The sequence below is a fragment of the Panthera pardus genome, unplaced genomic scaffold, assembly GCF_024362965.1.
Source record: "Panthera pardus isolate Hobbes unplaced genomic scaffold, ASM2436296v1 HiC_scaffold_6, whole genome shotgun sequence".
In the NCBI taxonomy this organism is placed as follows: domain Eukaryota; kingdom Metazoa; phylum Chordata; class Mammalia; order Carnivora; family Felidae; genus Panthera; species Panthera pardus.
Window position 1 is genome coordinate 54,793,266 of NW_026526991.1, and position 16,004 is coordinate 54,809,269.

A 16,004-nucleotide genomic window follows, 5' to 3' on the forward strand; every position below is an offset into this window, starting at 1 on the left:
AAGATGGAGAAAAAGCAACAAAACTCAACATCCATTTATTACAAAAACTGTTAACAAAATAGGTATAGAGGGATCATATCAACATAATAAAGGCCATATGTGACAAGCCCACAGTTAACATCATACTTAATGGAGAAAAGCTAAAAGCTTCTCCTTTAAGATCAGGAACAAGATAAAGATGCCCATTTTTGCCATTTTTATTCCACACAATATTGAATGTCCTAGCCAGAGCATTTAGACAAGAAAAATAAATTTAAGAAAATCCAAGTCAGAAATAAAGACAGAAAACTGTCTCTATTTGCAGTTTCATGATCTCCTATATAGAAACCCTTAAATGCTCCACCAAAAAACTAATAAACAAATTCAGCAAATTTTCAGGTTACAAAATCAATATACAAAAATCAGTTGTTTCTATACAATAACAATGAATCATAAGAAAGAATTTTTATTTAAATCCATTTATATTTGCATCAAAAAGAATAAAGTACCTAGGAATAAATCTAACCAATGAGGTAAAAGATCTGTATACTGAAAACTTTGATGAAAGAAATTGAAGATGACACAAATAAATGGAAAGATATTCCATGCTCATGGATTGGAAGAATTAATGTTAAATGTCCATACTACCCAAAGTGATCTACAGATTCAATGCAATCCTCACCAAAATTCCAATATCATTTTTCACAGAATAGATAAAACAATCCTAAATTTCATATGGAATCACAGAAGACTATGAATAGCCCAAGCAATCTTGAGAAAGACGAGCAAAAGCCTGAGGTATCACATTCCTGATTTCATGCTATATTACAAAGCTATAGTCATCAAACCAGTGTGGTATTGGCATAAAAACAATACACATTGATCAATGGAACTGAATACGAACCCAGAAATAACTCCATCCATGTACAGTCGATTAATTTATGATAACAGATCCCAGAGCATACAATGGGGAAAGGACAGTCTTTTCAATAAATCATTGTAATTTGTTAAGTGCTCAGCATCAGGGAATGTGATGCAGCAAGGAGACTACATGTGACATTGGGATCTCACTCTGGTTTAGCTCAGTGACAGGCTACCTGGGACTAGGAATTCTGCTTCTGCAGCAGGATGGGTTTTGTTTAAACTCAGTTTCCCATGAGACTGGTGGGTTTATCCCCCTATCGGGAAGTACCGTGTCTGATTCTAACTTCCCATTGACCTCACATTCTACAGGTGTTTGGCAGCCGGTTTACCCACAAATTCTTGGCAAATGGTTTGGTGACAAGCAGTCAGTGTATAGGTTGTAGTTATCTCATGAAATTGGAGAGTAACATGGGGTAGATATACAATCTTTCTTCTGAAAGACAACCCACAGTTTGTGCAGAAGAATGCACTGGGCCTGGCAAAAATCTTGCAGGGACAATGGTAGGATTACCCATCTATCTCATGAACTCTATTTTTACCAATCATTTATACTCATCCCTTCATTCTTCTCCTTCTTCTGATAGTCTAAATGAACAACATTCCCATCGCTAAATGCCCTCTTAAAACTGCTGATCCAAATGGAAGATTAGTAGAAACTGAACATCTAGAGCTGAGCTGAAGATTACAATGAAGGATTTTCATAAAACTCAAGAAGACAAAAATTTGCTGAAAAACTCAGATACTGGTTAGGATCTGTTAAATACTTATTCCTGGACTGCCAGATAATTTAGTGAGGCATAGAAGATTCTCCTCATTCTGACCCAGCTTCCTTTCCAGCCCACTTTCCTATCACTAACCTACTCCTAGACTTTCCAGACCTCTCAAACTTTGCTGAATAAAGCCTTTGATTACTTTAACTACTTTTTGTATGTAATTCCCTCTTTCTAATCTTGGGAAATAACCTATTTATTTTTTAAACTTTAGCTCAAAACTGACTTTGTAAAACATGTTTTCCACCATACCTCCTCAGCCCCTCCAACATCTAAGCTGTAAACACACTTGTTCCTTGTCTTTTTTAATAGGAATTGGCTTATTTAATTATAATTTATTTCTTTTATGTTTACCTTCTAAAATGATACATAATCTCCATAAAGGAAGTACCTTATTCAGCTGTGCATCTTTCAAGCCTATGCCTGAAATATTTCAATAAATTCATGTTCAAGGAGTAAACTAATGACCACTCTCCCAAACACTTGAAATTCCTAGAGGAGTTTGCTGCAGAAGAAACTCTGTACAGCATAGAAAATAAATAAATGTTGCTGACTCATGTGGAAAGTTAAAAGTGGCGAAGTTGTATTCATGTCTTATTTATAGTCCAGTTGTTTCCTGCCTCCCAGACAATGTTTATCCAGGTAATGGCAATTCCAATTAATATTACTATACAAAAGTGTATAATCATATGAATAAACTCACTAACAAAGATCTAAAGAGCCTTTGGATTGTCCAGATGTCTGATCCCATCTGTTGACATAGAAAATGGAAAGCTTTGTCTGTTTTAAGCTTTACCAAAAATATGCAAAGCTTTGTAAAAATACAAAATTTGTAAGAAATTGCTCATTCCCTTCATCCTTCTTGAGAGTATGTGTATATATACGCATGTGTTTATTTGTATATGTATATATAATATGCATGTGTACAATACATGCATATAAATACAAATACAAGTGTGTATTGTGTGTGTTTCTTTGTTTCAGAAAATTTTTATAAAATATTCTGCGATTTTTACACTACATAAAACTGTAGTTGCTTTAGAGTAGGAACCAAGGGTGAGCTTTCTTTCATTAGGAACTGATGTAGGAATGCCTGCTGTATTTGGAACTATTAAGTATTTTAATCATTATACACTCAACATACATTGACTAGAATATAATTCAGTAAGATCCTACATGTTTTCCTAGTAATGATTTTATTTTCTTGGCTATTATATATTTTCAAGTAAGTTGAGCCAGTTAACACTTTTATTTAAAAAATGAACATTACTGATGTGGATTTAAATAGCACATTATTAATTATGTCTTTAATTTTGAAAATAGATTTTCCAAACTCACAATTTTTTACAGGTTTTGAGAAACACTTTTAGATGCTTTTGGCCAGCACAAAGAGAGACTGTTGTTGCCTAATTTCACTCTGACCCCTCCCCCCCCCCCCAAAAATCATCAGTGTCCCTAAAACTTGAAAAAGTTCTGTTTTTAATTCTTTCTTCCCAAAACAATCTCTGACGGCTACAAATTCCAGGTTTAAATTAAGGAGTTGTTCATTCATTTATTTATTGAGGTATTGAGTATTATTATCACTTCATGCATTAAAATCAACAACACTCTGTATATTCAAAGTATTTCCAAATGATGAGAAACCACCCGCAACCATAAAAAGGGTAGAAACTTTCCCTTCTTCCTCATTCCTCTTCTGTATTTAAACAATTCTGAGCAATAGGTTGTTTAGTTCCTGTCCTGGCTGTTCTTTTTTTTTTTTTTAAGTTTATTTATTTATTTAGAGAGAGGGAGAGAGAGAGAGTGCACAAGCAAAGAAGGGACAGAGAAAGAGGGAGAGAAAGGGAGAGAGAATCCCAATATGGGATCCCAAACCCAATGGGGGGCCTCACCCCACAAACTGTGAGATCAAGACCTGAGTCAAAATCAAGAGCCAGATGCTTAACTGACCAAGCCACCCAGGTGTCCCTAGTTCTGGTTGTTCTAAGAAATTCTGTGATTGCAGAAATTACCTGTTTTTGCTTGCCTTTAGTGTCCATAACAATAATTTGATGCTTCTATACAGATAATACTAATGAAATAAAAGTAATATTTTTTAGTCATCATTGTGTGCCAGCCACTAGTCTAAATGCTTTACCTTTAGAGTCTTACAGGCAAGTAACAGAAGTCCCAAGTTACAGAGAGGAAACTGACGGCAGAGGTTAAGTAACCTGTCTATGGCTACACAAATGCTAAAATTGGGAATCCTTAACTGCCTGAGTCCTGGGTCCAGGCACATCACCAATGTCTCAGAGGAGGTAAAGGTCCTTTTCAACCTCAACATGTAGTCTTTTTAAATTCACCCAACTTAATGTACTAGAATCTAGATCTATGTTCATAGCACAAACTAAAAGTGAAACATTATTTTTTCTAGAGACAAAATATAAAAAATTGGACTTGTACTGATCAACATATTGAAAAGGAAGGTCACAGAGACCACCCAGAATGTTTTATTCTACTGAAGGAAAGTAAATAGTAATAAGATTATATTGAAATATAATGACATAAATTGCAAACTAGGAGCATTACACTAACTCTGATGGCTCCTGTAATTCTATTCATTGTGCAGTAAAATTTATTTATATGGATTTGTGTGTGTATGTGTGTGTGCGTGTGTGCACGTGAGTGTAGTTATTACCTAATAAGACAAGAAATCACTAAAGATGTTTCAACTCATTTTCTTGTTTAGTACCTCATTAAATTCAATGAAAGCTATACCTTAATTATTTTGTTTTTCTGCTTTTCAAATCTATAAATAGCATTGGCATTTGTCCAATAAATGGCATGCTCTGTTGAATGAAAATGTAGACTATCTACTCTTTATTGGATTTAACATAAATGTGAAATTTTCTATAGTGACATTTTTTTCCTATACAAAATCATTAGACTTTTCCAGATGGAAAGAAATGACACATTTCTCTAGAATAAATAATGAACATTTAGAAGTAGGGATTAAGACAAGTGAGTTTACAGCACTTCATCTATCTTCTTTCTTTCCTCCTTCTTTCTTGCTTTCTTCATTCCCTTATTGTCCTTAGTTTTTAAATGTTACAGTCTTCCCTTTCTTTCCCTTCTTCCTCTTGTTTTCTTGCACTGCCGATGGCCAATGCCTCAGGTTTCTCTAAGAAAATAATGATCACTGCTAGTGACATGTAGGGCCAAAATAGGAATCGAACTCCAGTGTAATAAAGCTTATAGGGAGCTTTGGGGGCATTGTCTTCCACTACTGACACATGTTGCCTGAGGGAAGTCCTATTGACCTCATTTACTTGTTCAGAAACGGATGTGACTTGTCTCACAAAATCACTATTAGGGAAGATGAATAATTATGGTATATCAATACTGAATATAAAGAAAGAATTCAAAATTAAAAAAAATCTACAAATCCAAAATTGTATTACTTTTCACATTTCATCAAAAACATTTATGATATATTGGGTGCTGGTACAGAGCTGAATATACAAACACAAGCTATGAAAAGCCCTTTATTTAGAAGGACTTAAAAATTACATGACAATCACATGAAGAAACATTTCAATGCACTGTGTTATGTATTATAGTTCTGGTGGAAGATAACAATAATTATAAGAAAACAATGAATTGCTTCTCTGTTATTAGATCACCTTTAAAAAACTATTGTACAATTGCACTGACAATTAATTATACATTGGATGACTCTGTCGTTAGCTGGAATGAAAACTTGAAGATTGTTAATGAGGTTCTGGACACAAATCAACATTTTATATACTCGATTTCATGTGAAATAAAGTTCTAAAAACCCTGGGTAAGAAATGGGGTACATGTTCAATATTGTGAATTGCTAGTTACCTTTCTTTCTGTGGTCATCCATTTCTCTCAAGTCAGAGTTTAGGGGTTAATATTTTTGTTGAAAAGCTTATTATGTCACATATAAAATGTCCAATATTTAAAAAAAAACTTAAACATGAGTTACAAAAGTCTTCAATATAGTAAAATTCTGAAAGCCATGAAAGTAAGTAAATTAGAAAGTTATATCTCCCCCAGCAACCATAACTCAGCCACTGCGCAGAGAATGTAGGGTTTTGGCAGTGTGTACTTACTATAACGTGTGTGTCTTTTTATATATACTATATGTAGCCTGCCAGGGATATTTTCACTCTGGGAACCATGAACTGAAATTTTCTGACCCATGTGTATTAATAATCAAAGTCTTAAAATCATAGTAATATAGTTTTTGGCAAATGCTTCCTTTTTCTTGCTATATTTTCAAAGCATATGAAGAAAATTGTGTTATTGATTCCCAGAGAAAGAAACATATGAGGCAGTTTTGAATAAGTGTAGATTCATAAACTTACATTTTATAACTGCTTGATGTAAAACATATAAGTTCAGTCAGGGGCCCAGTATCTTGTTGTTTTAATAAAATGATAGTAACACTACATGCTTTATGACAATAGTACTTTGTTCTCTAAAGTTCTGAACTCATTGCAGCAGTGATAATGACCCATACTCTCTAGCTAAAAGAGAAGTGGTAAACTTTCATCTATACAAACATTTATCTTCAAAATCTGTCTACTATTCTGTCCCCCCCCCCCATCTTCATGAATGTGAAGTAGAGTGTTTATTATATTCAAGGAGGGCAAAAGAGATGCTTTTATTGAGAATTCTCTCTTTTGAAAACTCAGATTGATTTTCTAGGATGTAACACAGTCCAAACAGATAATCTAAATAGGGTTGGGAAGCTTTGTTCTTCTGGACTGAAAACTATTATCCTTTTGGCTGGTGAAGGTCATAGCCTTATTATGTAACTCAAGAAAGTAACATGATACTGAGTGTGATGCTAGAATGGTCCATCTCATCTGGTCACAAATATGAGACTAGAAACATTGCTGCAGTGGTGTTCCAGCAACTGTTGAACAGACAGCTCTCTGTGGAGAAGTTTAAAAGTTCCTCACTTATGGCATTTGTCAATTTCCCCGGTGTAAATGCTCCCACCACTGTTGAGTTCAAGCTACCAAAGTAACCTTAACCAACTTGCAAAGTTACAAACAATGCAGCAATCGGCTCTTGTGATCCAGGGCAGTCTGGTTCTAGCATACCACTGCACTGCCCACCCTTAAGATGGCATGCAATGGGCAGTTTTAAATAACATAATTTTAAATCAATCTCATGCCATAAAGAACATCCACTGAGAACAAGACAACATTTAATTTGGTCTAGTAAATCATATGCATGCAGTATTAATGTGTCATGTGTGTCTTTATTTCCAATACCTGTGTATTTAAATCTTTAAGAAAATACCAGTTTCATGTCTTTTGGACTTTCAGGGTGCTATAGTACCTGGAATGATTTTTATCTATATTTTATTTGGGTGAAACTTTTAATTAAAAACAAATAAGTTATGAATTCCCCTGTGATGGACATTCCAGGGGTATAGCTCAGGGTTAGAGCATTTGACTGCAAATTATGGACATTCTTTATAAGAGTATAGACCTTTAGAGAATTGTTTCCAGATCAGATTCATCTCTGTAACCTTGTTGGTATTCTAAAACGTGTTTTAAAGATAGTGTGCTCAATAAATCTATTAAATTTTGAATAAATGAATAAATAAAGGAATGAATTTAAAAAAGATTGTGCTCTTTGGCATTCTGATGAGCAAACATATGATGAGGAATAAGAGCATGTTACTTGTACAATAAATCTGAAATAATTGATTTTGTGTTTCATCATTCTGACATAGGCAAACAAATTTAATATCTGATCTTTTGTCTTAAAAATGAAGAATAATTTTAAGTCTTCAGACACTGCAGTGGTAAAGACATTTATAAATAGAATTTGAACAGGCTAAGGACTTATTGATTTAATAATTACAACTTTGTTACAGTAGGTGGAATTGAAGGTCTCCACAGTAATGCCGTTTGATGAAGAACAATGAGAAAGTAGACACAAACATTGCTATATAGGAATACACCTTTCAGCCCTTCATGTATAGGGTATTCTATTAAAAATTCAATGAGCTATGCACATAATTAGACATTCTTGCTGTCACAATGAATCACCTTTATGAACACTCTGATGCACCTTGACGTGGAGAGCTGGCTGGCTTGCCTCTAAATAAGGATCTGCTAACTAATTCATATAAACTTCTCTTGCATTTCTAATAGGTTCGGAGAGACTCCTTTTTAACAACCAGCTTGAACACAAGAGATACCCCTACTTCAGATACTGCTTCTCAGTGGAGGGATTTTGCAAATGTCAGGAGGAATTTCTTATTGTCACAAGGGCTGTCATTTAGTTCCATGCAGCGAGGCACAGAGATGGGGTGGGTAGGACCACTAAACATCCTTGAACACACTGGAAATTCTTGTTCAGTAAAGAACATCCTGCCTGAAATATAGACAGTGTCTGTGGTAGCCAGCTTCCAAGAGCCCCGCTCCCCCAAATATCCACCTCATGGTATTCACGTGTTTGTATACTCCCATCCCACACTACACCAGGATTGATCTGTGTGATCAATAGAATATGGAAGAAGACATGCTATATCACTTCCAAGATTAGGTTATAAAAATACCTCTTTCTGTCTTAGTTGCACGTTCTTTTTTTTTTTTTTTTCTCTTTCTGTCAGATAACTTACCCTGAAGGAAGCCAGTTGTTCTGCTCTAGGATATTCAGGCTGCCCAAGGAGAGAGGTCCACAAGTAAAGGAACTTATCCCTTTGGCCAGTAGCTAATAAGAAACTAAGGTCTGCCAACAGCATTGTGAGTGAGCTAGCAAGACTACCTTCTGGTCCCAGTGTTCATATGACTGTGCTCCTGCCCAACAGCTTTATTGCACTTTCAAGGGAGACCCTTTAATTTCAAGAGGGAGCCAGAACCACTCCAGCTAAGCTGCTCCCAGAGTCCTGACCCTGTGTGAGATAATAAACAGATCCTTTTCTTTTCAAGCTGACAAATGTTGAGGTAATTTGTTACACAGCATTAGATAACTCATACAATGACCCTATTGATAGAGTCTGGCAGCAAATGTTTTGTTGATTTATCTGAAAATCCCACACATATTCATAATTAGTCTACTTATGCTCTCTACAAAACCAAAAATACTTCTTACTGACCAGTAAAAATGTGATTCATTTAATATGGTATTATCTTTAGCATAGTTTAGAAATGATGTCATATAAAATATTTTATTCTAGAGGCACCTGGGTGGCCTATTGCCACCCATTGCCCATTGCCATGGATTAGATGTTTATGATTAATTGAATTGCTGGTGGGACAGAGAAAAATTAGAGTATGGAGCCATCCCACTTCACAAAGAACTTAAAGGCATCTCTTTGGCATCAAATGGTTGAAAAATATCCTGTGTTGGAAAATCTCTTTTACTCATTTATCCTATTGAAGCATTCATGTATCACTTCACATGATATAGATAGCTACATTAATTAAATTAGATGCATGGAGATGATTTCGGCTCAGGTCATGATCTCCTGGTTCACGAGTTTGAGCCCCATATCAGGCCTGCACTGAAGGTGCAGAACCTGCTTGGGACTCTCTTTCCCTCTTCTCTCCACCCCTCCCCTACTCTCACACTTTCTCTCTCAAAATAAATAAACTTAATTTTTTTTTTAATGAATACATCGACACTCACTTTTCAGGAAAGAAATTTGGTTTTGAATAATATTTCCACTTAATATATCTATTTTAAATTTGAAACAATTTCTGGGGAACCTGGATGGCTGAGTCAGTTAAGCATCTGACTCTTGATTTCAGACTAGGTTGTGAACTCACAAATTGTAGGATAGAGCTCCACTTCCTGCTCTGTACTAACAGTGTGTAGAAACTGCTTGGGATTTTCTCTCTCTCTTTCTCTTCCCCTCCTCCTGCTTGTGTGCATGCTTCAAATAAGGAAACACTAAAAAAAAATAGAAATAATTTCTAATTTAAAGTAATTTTAAATATAAAACAGGTTTCTAAAATCTTGCTTTAGAGGTAGGGAAGTAAAATGGAAGTAATTTAGAAGAAATTGATGATTTTGAATAGTGATCTAGCCCCATCATTTGTAGTTTTGTAAATATGGTAAACACTTAACTTCTATGAGCCCCGGTATTTGGTCTGCAATATGAGATTAAGTATACATTTCCTGCAGTGTTACACCTAGGATTTTATACATATTAAATGAGATCACATTGAAGAGGCCAGAAATTAGTAATGTTAGATAAGTATTGGTGACTTTCTGACGATGAAAAAGTAAAGTGATAATGATTGTTGGGGCAAATCTTATAAATATTACAAAACTATTTGCAGTAACTTTTTTTCATTCTCTTTCTCACACACACAACTCTGGGTGTGGGTATGTGAGTGTGTTTAATGTGGTAAAATGGCATGGTAGGAAAGCTCTCAAAGCCTTTAAAGATCTTTCCTTCTGTATCTACAGCCTATGAATCCCCTGACAATACTAAGAAGAAGAAATGAGAGGAGTAGTGATTGATTGGGGAACACTCCAACAAGAGGACTGTGTGTTGGGGCCAATGCCTGCACATGGCTTTGATCTTAATAACTCTCCATTACACATACTTCCTTTGGCACCAGTGAAACAAGGTTTGATTTATTTTTGATGGATCTTCTCCACATTGGAACTCTATTGCTTTCAAAGTTGTTGCTGCAGCAATACCTGAAGTGATTTTTATCACTGCCATAAAAACATTAAATGATTTCAGGTGCCAGAGACCTTTTTCGGGTTCTGGTGTTTGATAAGTGAAGTCAGTTGCTAAAAATGTTTTTCTGCTGCTTTAACTTTTGACATGCCCCTAGAAAAATCTATATTCTGTACTCATCAAGTTGTCTGATGCCTTATAAATGTGGGAAACACACAGATTGAGATTTGTGAGGCATTTGTAACATTCTACACAGAATAACAAAAATATTTAAGCAAACTCATAGGAAGTGTTATTGTTGTTTGCTTATTGTTATCTGTGTGGGTTTTGTTTGGTTTCAACAGCTCTCATATAGTTTTAGCTAAGTACGAGGTTGTGGAGTGCCGCATGTGCTCTTTTCTTACTCCCAACTTAGAGATTTAAAGGCTAACTGGTGAAGTACATCCCTTACTCATTAGGCGATTATAACTAAACAAGCAAAGCACAGGAGTTTCCATTTGACTCTAATTTTAATGTCTTCTGGCGTTGCTTGTTCAATGTCCTACTGGGGTGGATTATAGTGTCTCTCCAAATCAGGTCGACTTCTAGAGAGTGATAGTATGAATGAGTGCCAAAGGTGCAGAGAGAAAGTTACCTGTGTGAGAATCGCACAAGAGTTGCTGGAATCACCTGTGACTTCATTGTAGGCTCAGATTTAAGGCACTCAGCATCAAAGGGTCTGTCTTGAATGGGATTAAATAGTAAACTTTGTATGAGAAGATTTCTCAGAAGATGGAATATCTATTTCTCCTTCAACACATAAAGGCTACTCTGAGGTTTATAGGCTTCCACGAGTAATTATAATTATTTCTCAATATTTCAAGAATTTAAAAAGGAAATGAGGCGAGTAACTGAAAAATTATAGCCCTGCATATGCCTACATCTGCCTGTTTTCCACTTTCAAATCCTCAACTCCTAAGTTAACTGATATAATTATATATAAAGATTCTGAGCAGCTGTAATATCTTGATTCATTTATTTTAAAGCAATCCTTGGGAATTTGTGTGTACAGTGTGTGTGTGTGTGTGTGTGTGTGAGAGAGAGAGAGAGAGAGAGAGTGCCAGAGACAGAGACAAACAGACAGAATACCATAACATTTAATCAGTCATATATGAATGCATCTAAAGGATAATGTAGAGTAGCATATTGTAAATAGAGACTGTCCTAGGAAATATAAACTATAAGATAACTAGTCTAATATTATATCATAGCTAGGCATATTCTTATGTGCTTATATGTAGCTTCTTAGAGTTTGGAAATTAATCGTAGAAAAATGTTTTTCATTTCTATATGCAATAAAGCCACAGTTCTTCCCAAGCTTCCATTTTGCCCTCCCCCCATTTCACTGACTAGACATGAAATAAAAAATACACCTGATTTCTATTATCTAAGTAATTACTTTTTCAAGGAACTGTTGATCAAACGGCAACAGTAAACCAAAAAATGTTAGGTAAAAAAAATCACTAAAATAAAACTGACCAAGCCAAAGCAGAGAAAAAGTTTATCAACTGTTTTTAAATTTCTAGTGCCATTAACATCCTTAGAAAAGAGTTATAAACAGAAACGGGTTTTCTATAACAATGGGCACAAACCTATAACAAACCAGGAAAGATTTTACTATCAATTTTCCAATGAAATCTAAAGGATAGTTGGGTTCTACAGAGGACAGGTTTAAGAGAGGACCTTTAATTCATCCCTACTTAATGGAAACCCTTACTGAATACACTCTACGCTTTCACTGGCCACTGGAAAGGATTATATTCATCTTATATCAGATATCCTTTCCAAAGTGTCTGCAGCCTTTTCAGCTCAGAATCCCCTCTACTCAATTGCACCAAAATAATAAAATATCTAGGAATAAACTTAAAGGGGACCTACACTCTGAAAAGTATAAACTTGGATGAAAGAAATTGAAGATCACACAAACAAAAAGATATTCCATGCTCATGGATTGAAAAAACTAATGTTTAAAAAATATCCATATTACCCAAAGCAATCTACACATTTAATGCCATCTCTATCAAAATACCAACAACATTTTTCATAGAACTAAAACAAATAACACTCAAATTTGTATGGAACCACAAAACCCTGAATAGCCAGAGCAATCTTAAGAAAGAACAAAGCTAGAGGTATCATAATCCCAGATTTCAAGATATATTACAAACCTGTAGTAATCAAAACAGTATGGTAATGGCATAAAAATAGGCACATAGGTCAATGCAACAGAACAGAGAGCCCAGAAATAAACTCAAGTATATATGGTCAATTAATAAATGTCAAAAAATGCAAGAATGAGAAAAGGATGGCTTTTTCAAACAAATGGCATTGGAAAAACTGGGCAGCTACATGCAAAAGAATGTAATTTGACCACTTTCTTTTTTTCTTTTTTTTTTTCAAATGTTTATTTTTGAGAGACAGTGTGAGTGGGAGAGGTGCAGGGGGGCGGGGGGGGGGGGGTGATAGAGGATCCAAAGTGGGCTCTGTGCTGACAGCAGACAGCCTGATGTGGCACTTTAACTCACATCAAACCATGAGATCATGACCTGAGCTGAAGTTGAATGCTTAACTGAGCATTCATTTCACTGAGCCACCCAGGTTCCCTAAAACTGGACCGCTTTCTTACACCATACACAAAAATACACTCAGATGGATTAAAGACCTAAATGTGAGACCCGAAACCATAAAACTCCTATAAGGAAACATAAGCTGTAATTTCTTTGACATTAGTTATAAAACAACACAAAACAAAACACATTTTTTGAGGTATATTTCTTCAAGCAAGGGAAACAAAAGCAAAATTAAACTATCGGACTACACTAAAATAAAAAGCTTTTGCTCAGTGAAGGACACCATCAGCAAAATAACAGGGAAACCTACTGAATGGGAAAAGATACTTACAAATGATACATCCAATAAGGGGTTAACACCCAAAATATATAAAGACCTTACATAACTCAACACCAAAAAAAAAAACCCAAAAACAAAAACAAAAAAACAAATAATCTAAATAAAAATGGGCAAAGGACCTAAACAGACATTTTCTCAAAGAAGACAAATAGCCAACAGACACATGAAAAAATGCTCAACGTCACTAATCATCAGGGAAATGCAAATCAAAACCACAATAAAGTATCACCTCACATCTGTCAGAACCACTAAAAAAAAAAAAGACAAGAAATAACAATTATTGGCAAAGATATGGAGAAAAAGGAACCTTTACACACTGTTGGTGGGAATGCAAATTGGTGAAACCACTGTGGAAAACAGTAAGGACATTACTCAAAAAATTTAAAAAAGAATTAGCATATGACTCAGTAATCTCACTACTGGGTACCAACCCAAAGAAAATGAAAATACTGGGGTGCCTGGGTGGTTCAGTCAGTAAAGTGTCCAATCTCCACTCAGGTCATAATCTGGAGGTGTGTGGGTTTGAGCCCCACGTCGGGCTCTGTGCTGACAGCTCAGAGCCTGGAGCCTGCTTCAGATTCTGTGTCTCCCCCTCTCTCTGCCCCTCCCATGGTCATGCTCTGTCTGTCTCTGTCTCTGTCTCTCAATAATAAATAAATGTTAAAAAAAATTTTTTAAAAGAAAGAAAATGAAAATACTAATACAAAAAGATATATGCATCCCTATGTTTATTGCAGCAATGTTTACCATAGCCAAGATAGGGAAACAACCCAAGTGTCCATCCATAGGTGAACTGATAAATAAGATGTGGTATATATACAAGGGGATATTATTCAGCCTTAAAAAAGTGTGAGATCATGTCATTTGTAACAACAAGAATGGACCCAGAGGGTAATGTGCTAAATGAAATAAGTCAGAGAAGGACAAACACCATATGATCTCATTCGTATGTATGTGGAATTTAAGAAACAAATAAAACAAATGAAAAAAAAGAGATATGACAAACAAACAAAAACAACCCAAACCAGACTCTTAAATAGAAAGAACAAACTGATTATTGCTAGAGAGAAGGAGAGTAGGGGAATGGATGAAATAGATACAGAGATTTAAGAGTATACTTATCATGATGAGCCTGAAAGGAAAAACATAAAAAAAGAAGTGGAAGAAATACATTTGGAATAATACAAATATAAACTAAACTAAAAAAAAAAAAATTGAATTATTTATACACAGCACTTGCCTAGAATAAGTTGCCATATGTTAACTATAATGCTTATATAAAACATTATAATCTATCATTTCCTTTGTAAGAAATAAAATGCTTGATAGAGCTGATTTCAATTAAGACTATCAGTAAAGAATTAAGGAAAAGGGATAATTTTTAAAAGAGAAAACTAGATGATGAGCCATTTGAAATAAGGCCTTATTTCTGTATCTCTGACACTTGGGACAGCGCAATGCACAGAACAGGCATTTAATAAACATGTATTAATGATAATAATTTTAAAAAGCTAATGTAAGAGGAGATAACTGGTAATTTGAAAAAAGTCATAGATCTGAAAAAATTATTATCATTCAATCCTGATTACGAAAGATTGTTCTTAGTGTAATTTAAGTGTCCTAGATTTTTTAAAACAAAAAATTCTTTGTTAATGCCTTTAAAAAAATATTAACACTTTTTAGCTATATCTCCCTCCAGAGCATATGGAATCCAAGGTGGTTCCTTGGTTTCCAGACACAAGCCTTGTGAATAAGTCAAGCTCACTAGCACCCTGCCCCCAAGTGAGGAAGAGGCAGGTGATGATGAAGTTAAGGCATAAAAGGAAGACCAATCCTCCTACACAATTATTTAAACTACCTGCTTTACACACTAAATTATATAACTGAACTTTATGTATCTTCTTCAATTTCTTCATCGATTCTGGCCCCTTCCCACTTATAGGCAGCAGCACATGACACAGCATGGGGCTGGGGTGTGCTGCCCCCGGAGCTGGCCTGCCTGGGGGTGAAGCCTAGTTGTGTAATTTACTACCTGGGTGTTCTGGTCCATCTGGGTTGCCATAACAAAAATATCATAGGTGAGGAGGCTTAAAAAACGATTACTTCTCACAGTTCTGGATCCTGGAAAATACAAGGTAAAGATAAGGATTCAGTATCTGGTGAGGGCCTATTTCCTGATGCACAGACCACTGTCTCTGAAGGGCCTGGTTCATAGAGATGGTTCTCTAGTCCTCACATTTTGAAAGGGTGAATGCACTCTGTGCAGTCTGCTTTATGGGGGCACTAATTCCATTCTTTAATAAGGGCTCCACTCTCATGACTGAATCACATCCCAAAGGCCATCTTATTGGAAGTTCGGATTTCAACATATGAATTTAGGAGGGACACAAACATTGAATTCATAACAGTGGGTGACACTGGGCCACTACCTCATCCATCCACTTTGATCTTTGTCTCCACATTTGTAAAATGGGACAGTAATAATACCTACCTCATCCAAGGAAATAAAATGAGTTATACTCTATAAAGCAGTTAGTGCACTGCCTGGGCATAATACATACTATATAAGTGTTTATCAGATCAAATAACTGTAAACTGAGAATAATTATAATACTTAGTGGGCATATTTTGAATGGTTGATATAAGAATTAAATTTAAAAGCAAAATGTAAAAACAAAAACAAAAACAAAAACTCCTCTACTAATATTTATAGA